We start from the raw sequence: 6806 nt of genomic DNA, 5'->3' as shown, positions 1-6806 counted from the left end.
TTGGAACAGTGACACAGAATATGGAACTGACAGAGCTTAATGTGGCACTCACCGATTTAGCGGCGGCCGATGATGGACGTGAGGGGCATGAGATCCGTTGGTGTCCAGGCAATCCACAGTACAGACACAGACGATTGGTGAGGCGGCAATTTCTCTCCTCGGCAAACAGATGGTATGTGTTGACTTGCATGGGTTCAGGTGCTTCGTCGTGGCATGGGAGTACAGCTGAGGTAGGGCGTCGTGAGCTGATGTGGCGTGCGCGCTGCAGATTGTCAATACTAATAGCCAGATCGATCAAACTATTGAGGTCCCTGCCCTCATCACGGCAAGCGAGTTCAGACTGCAGTTCATGTGATAGACCCTTCCGAAACAAAACCTTGAGTGTATCATCTATCCAGTTAGTCTGTGCCGCCAGAGTCCGAAAGTTCATAGCGTATTCGGCTGCCGTAGACCTCCCTTGTAATAGCTCCAACAGGCGATCGCCTGCTCCCTTCCCCTCTCTGGGGTGATCAAAGACTTGGCGGAAACGTTCGAGAAAACCATGGAATGTGGTGAACGCAGTCCCGTCAGCGCGCCACACAGCCGTAATCCAATCTAAAGCCCTTCCCGTTAAAAGTGAGCAGACAAAGGCGATCTTACCAGTCTCAGTAGTATAAAGTGCAGGTTGCTGTTCGACAAAGAGGGAGCACTGGAGTAGAAAGCCTTTACATTTGGACGCATCACCATCAAACTTCTCAGGGAACGCTAGGCGGGGATTAACATGAGACGCCGTCTCTGCCGCGTGGGTAATGGCGGCCGCTGCGGGAGGTGGCGTCGCGGCGGCGGCGCCGTGGATGCTCTGAATTGCCTTTACCAATTCCTCCGTTACTGTCGTTAAACGGTTCAATTGGTGCTGGTTGGCCGCGATCTGACTAGCCTGAGCAGCCATGTTGGCAAACAGATGATCAAAAGCTGCTGGATCGTCTCTTGGCGAAGTCTTCTGTTGTGAGTCACCACTCGACATAGGATCCATTTGCAAGCTTTAATGAAGTATACAGGGTCGTACAGGCGATGGTCAGAAACAGCAAACAAGAGCAACGGAGAACAGACAATATCGTGGTCAGAGACAGGCAGGAAGTCAGGGTATCAGGCAAGTATCACAGTCCAGGTAAACAGGCGGGGGTCAATAGGCAGGCAGCGGAGAATCAGTAAACGATAAACAGACAAGAATGGCAACAGGAAGGTAAACTGGGAAATAACGCTTAGTAATGACAGCCGGAGCAATGATCAAGACTTCGCGTCAGTCTGTGTGAACAGGCAGCTTATATGGTAGTCCTAACAAGCTGCAGCTGGCGGATGATCAGAGTTCAAGGTATGGGGCTGATGGGAAATGTAGTGCGAGTCAGTGTAAGTGAGTGAGTGGATGCATGAGTGTCAGTATTCCGGAGATGGGGCCCTCTGCTGGCCCGCGGAGGGGATCACGGGGTTCGTCTCCGTGACAGATTTTGTGCCTGAGGTGGGAAAATGTGTTTTTTGGAGGATTAACATATCTTTCAATTTGTAGGTTTGTTTAAAAAAAAGTTTGTTCATAATGAAAATTTTGAAAAATGCAAAGTGGAAATGGCTCCTGTTTCGTAGAATGACTCATAACAGGAGTACATTTGACCTAGGAGTACATTTTACCAGTTGTTACCTACAGTTTATACAAACATTATGGTCATCGACCAGTGGTTGATATCTCAAACACAATAATAGCGCGTTGAATAATATGATCGCATTATGATTCATTAAATAAATAGAACCGAATGTCAGGGCTTTACTGAGTCATATGTAAACCTAGTATTTATATTTAAACCTGTAAATTCATCTGAAACTCACGCACATGTTTATTATGTGTTAAAATTGTAATGTTAGTTCAAAAGGAACATTATGTATTATTACAACTGTATACATTATTTAAATAAGTATGTATATATTGCCCAGGTGGAATAAGTAAAAAGCAGGCTGTGTAGTTGACATAGAGATAATATTTTGCAAAAGAAAAGAAACCTGTTCTCGATGCTAAATCCCCGAACCTGCAGCCAAGGATACATCTATGCTTCCTTCAAAAATCGATCTGAGGAAGGTATCTCATGAGAGAGGAAGTGAAGCTAACATTGGATTTGGACGTGCCTTGATGCCTTACTACCTTGAAATGTGTCCTCGGAAGGCAGCATTTTCCAGTTTTCGGACGCAGCCAGTGAAAGGCTCACTATGAACGCAATAATACATTTTTTTGTTTTTTTTTTTGTTTTTTTTTAATTGGGTACAATTAGATGAATAATATTCTACTATTCTACTAATAATATTCTACTATTCTACTACTACTATTCTAATATTCTATTCTACTCACCCTTCAACCAACGAACATTAAAAGGACATTTGTATCAACAAGGTACATTCAACAGGCCATGAAAAAGCACGATTCTTTACACAGCAATAACGGAGGGGTTAAATATGACTATAGTGATATATCTGTATTATGTAATATACGCTCCTTAAAGCTGCAGTCTGTTATTTTTTCTCTTTGTCGCCATCTCTTGTTTGAAACCTGCAATTGCAGTCATATGCGGAACAGTTATCTGTACGTGCGTTGTGCCTCGAAACAGCTCGTCGGCGCGGATGAATCTAATGCTTGCTATCAGTCACCACATCGGTGTGGATACTGTACTTCAGAATCACAGATTCTACATCTTGAAAGTATGACCAATATAAGAATTTTAACTGGAAAATATCATCTGAACAAGTAAGTAACATGTCTGCCACTTTTGTTCTGACCAACTGAGGAAAAAAGCATTAGGCCTGCCTACAATAAATCGCGCTGCCAATGGTGATTAAATCTAACGATCGCTTGGCTCGGATCATGCCAAACCGTGCAAATTATTATTACTGTTATACTTTGCACTCAAATTGTTAATGTTAACAACATCAGCATTGCGTGACTGTGTATTTAGTGTATATTAGCGTTACCTGTAGATTTCAATTTCTGTATCCACTCCACAGTCCAAAGTCTTTTGCTTTTTGACTACGGGTAAATCTCCAGTTGTGACTGATGATTGTCATCTGGATCTTTCTGGATTACGATCCGCCATCAAAATGAAAAGTTTAATTATTTCAGCTGCTGTGAGAACAGGCTATAAATGATCCGCTACCAGCTGCGCCCTCATGTGATAAAACCGATTAGCCTGGACTCCTTGGCCGTTTCTCAAAACCAAGTTCGCAAACTTGGGACTTGCGTCCTTGGTGGTTCGGACTTGGCAAGTTCGACTCAGGGGAAGGAACTCCCGTGGACGGGAGAACACAAGTCAGGTTTTTCTGAAATGGAACAGCAGCGTACTTGATTGCATCACGTGTTTGGCAATACATACGCCTATTCATTCTATGTCCAACAAAATGTGCTGTATAAAATAAAACACATGTTTCTTTTCTTGTTTTATTTTTAAATTACTGAACACTAATACTGTGGTTTAGGCAACACATGCCAACTCAGCTTTATGTTCATAAATTAAAATATGACTTAAAAATGAAAAAAATACTATACTATAGTGTTTGTGAACCATACTATAGTAAATTGTAGTAGTATGCTGTATATATTATAGTATTTACAACACTTTGTTAATGAATGCTACAGCATACTGTACATTAATAAACTGTAGTGTATATTGTATTTGTATAATAAACCTTACAGTTGTACAAAACGGTAATTTGTTTATATTACTATAGTTGTTATATCACAGGAACTATAGAATTACCACAACAAATTAAAAGTATTTTACATGGTTCAAAAACACTATAGTATTTACTATTAATTACTCTAGTATTTTTTTCACCTGGGTTAGAAGGCGGGGAAAACCGTGGGAAGTTGGACATTGCCAGGATACATTTCCAGACAAAAAGGTGAAACAACTACATTAATTAATAAGCAAAATGGAAAAGATTGCCATTGCACTTAGTATAGGCCTACTTTATCAAAATGCTGAAGAGGAGGCTTCCCAACTGAGGCGGCGAATTCGCCGAACAAGAGCCAGGATGCAGCGTGGGATGCAGAAGAGACGTGCCTTATTAGCATCTCTCTCTACCTTTGTACGTTTGTCTAAACATTATACCTTCTTCAGAAATTATCCATATGTGGACTAGACAATTTACTAGGTATATCTAAACAAAAAATAACACAAACATAATACAGTGTAGTAACCCAAGTGAAAAATACTATAGTAATTTATAGTAAATACTATACTACAGTGTTTCAAAAACACTAAAGTACTTTATTTTCTTGTGGTAATTCTATAGTTGGTGTGATAATATAACAACTATAGTAATATAAACAAATTACTTTACCCAATACAGTACTAAGTTTTCTACAACTATAATATACAATACACTAGTTTACTGTAGTAAAAACTAAAGTATACTTCAGTATTTATTACAGTTTATCAGTTCACTACAGTTAATACTACAATATGCTACAATTTGTTTATTTACTTATTTAGGTGTACCAAACAAACTGACAAGTAAAAGGGAGGTCTGACAGTTCATTCCACACACACATACACACACATACACACATTTGTCCTTTTTGGAGCTAAAATATCAAGAGGTTCATACTCAGTTGGTCAGGCTTTGTACAGCTAGATGCACATACATCAAATAAATGCATTAACACTCCCAGGACATTTCATGTCTATGATTCAGAAATCATATATAGGTAACAATAACTTTATGACTCTGGGAAGAGAGGTGTTCATAAAAAAAATAAACAAAAACCTTCAAGTATAGACAAGCACCTCACCAAACAGATTAATTGTTAAATGGAAATTTAATACAGGCAGACTGAAACAATTTTCCGACATGTTCAGAATATAGTTGAATACATATTTGACAGTAAAGACAATGAAATAAGCAATACATATGTAATAAATACATACTAAAAAAACAATGTTAAAACATTCTAAAAATTGTTTTTTTTTTAACAGGAACAACATCCAATAACAAGGTATACCCAGATCAATGACCAGGTACCCATCCTGGTCAAGTTTTTTTCTGGAGATGATTTAAAACCAGCCCTCAGGCTCTCCAGAAACAGCATCAACATGCTCCTCCAGATGCTGCCCCATCAGAAAGCCCATGGATGGAGCCATGAAATCGAAGTGCTGGTATTGGCTTGCCTGTGGAGCGTCCTACAGGGTCACTTCAGACACCTTCAGCATGCCACTTGCGACGGTTTGTAGGACTGTTCACAACATTGTGGAGGAGATGATGAACATCCTCCACAAACTTATTAATTTCCCAAAACCAGAGGAGATGGAGGAGTTGGGGGCTGGCTTTGCTGACCTTGCTGGTCATGAGGCATTCCGGCATGCAGCTGGTGCCATCGATGGGTGCCACATCAGAATTCTTCCTCCTGCAGAGCCACAAAAAAAAGGTTACATTAATAGGAAACTGTTTCCTTCTATAATATTGCAGGGCACCTGTGATGCCAAGGGAGCATTTATAGATGTGTACATTGGCAATCCAGGCTCTGTTCATGATGCCCTTGTCCTGCGTAGATCACCGATTTACCAGCAGGCTCTGTATCCACCAGCTGGATACTTCCTGTTGGGAGATGGTGGATACCCATGCCTGCAGCATCCTGTTGCAATCATGACACCATACCGCCAGCCTGTCGTAGGTAAGAACACACACACAGAAGACAGAAAATGGTTACTTTCATGACTTTGAAATATACCACACATTTTTGTACATGATTTTTGTATAACAGGTCAAGTTGAAGCCCGGTACAACAGGCATCATTCAAGGGTAAGGAACATCATCGAGTGCACCTTCGGCATGTTGAAGACGCGCTGGCGAGCCATTTTCTTAAGGGCCCTGGAGATAAGGCCTCTGTTCGCCCCAAAGGTGATTGCTGCCTGCTGCATCCTCCACAACATTTGTGTGACAGCAGGTGATATGATGGAAGAGGAAGGGGAAAGCCACGGAGAAGACGACAACGAGGAGGACACGGGTAATGCAGCAGTGGATGAGAGGGACCTGTCTGGGAACCGTCTCCGTGAACGACTTGCTGCTCAGCTTTCTGCTCCTGAACAGCTGCCTGTGTGTCTGGGTGAACATGACTACATCTAGACAGTAAACCTCTCCAGATTGTGTGAACATAAACAAGTGTAACATAGTTAAAATATTACACCGTATATTGTATTGAAAAATAGATATGAATAGATGTATAAATTATTAATTTGTCTTACTTTCAAGAACATACCTACATCAAGAATTTAACCAATTAATAATGATTAATTAAATGAGTTGTACATCTTTTTTGAGTTTTGTTGTAAATGGGGGCCTCCTCTATTGCTCCCCGCAGCGCAATAAATGGCTGACCACTGCTCCAGATGTGTGTTCACGTTGTGTGTGTGTTCAGTACTCACTGCTGTGTGTGCACTTGAATGCAGAGCACAAATTCAAAGTATGGGACAGCATACTTGGCTTTCCATACTTCCCATCACTTTAAATACATATATATATATATATATATATATATATATATGTATGTATATATAATACACTGTTACTTTCAAGAATGAATTGCCTATGTTGAATGACACCTGGTAATTTATTTACAATTTATCAATAAGCTTTTCAAATAGAGACAGATATCTCTCCGCTCTGGCTGTTGCAGCTCTTTCTCTCTCCTCTTCTCTCTCCAATGCTCGGCTCTCCCTCTCTTCATCCCTCTCTGCCTGTTCTTTTAGAAAGTCCAGAAGCGACTGACTGTCCCTTGACCTCTTGCGAGGTTG

The 6806-nt window shown here is 40.7% G+C and overlaps 1 pseudogene; it reads left to right on the top strand.

The window, feature by feature from the left end:
- The first annotated feature begins 1050 nt into the window (after positions 1 to 1050).
- Positions 1051 to 6138, top strand: LOC137004941 (putative nuclease HARBI1; annotated as a pseudogene).
- The last annotated feature ends 668 nt before the right edge of the window (positions 6139 to 6806 follow it).

This window comes from Chanodichthys erythropterus, chromosome 3 (genome assembly GCF_024489055.1).
Source record: "Chanodichthys erythropterus isolate Z2021 chromosome 3, ASM2448905v1, whole genome shotgun sequence".
Taxonomy (NCBI): Eukaryota; Metazoa; Chordata; class Actinopteri; order Cypriniformes; family Xenocyprididae; genus Chanodichthys; species Chanodichthys erythropterus.
Note: the sequence above shows the minus strand (reverse complement) of the source record. Positions and strands in the feature narration are given on the sequence as shown.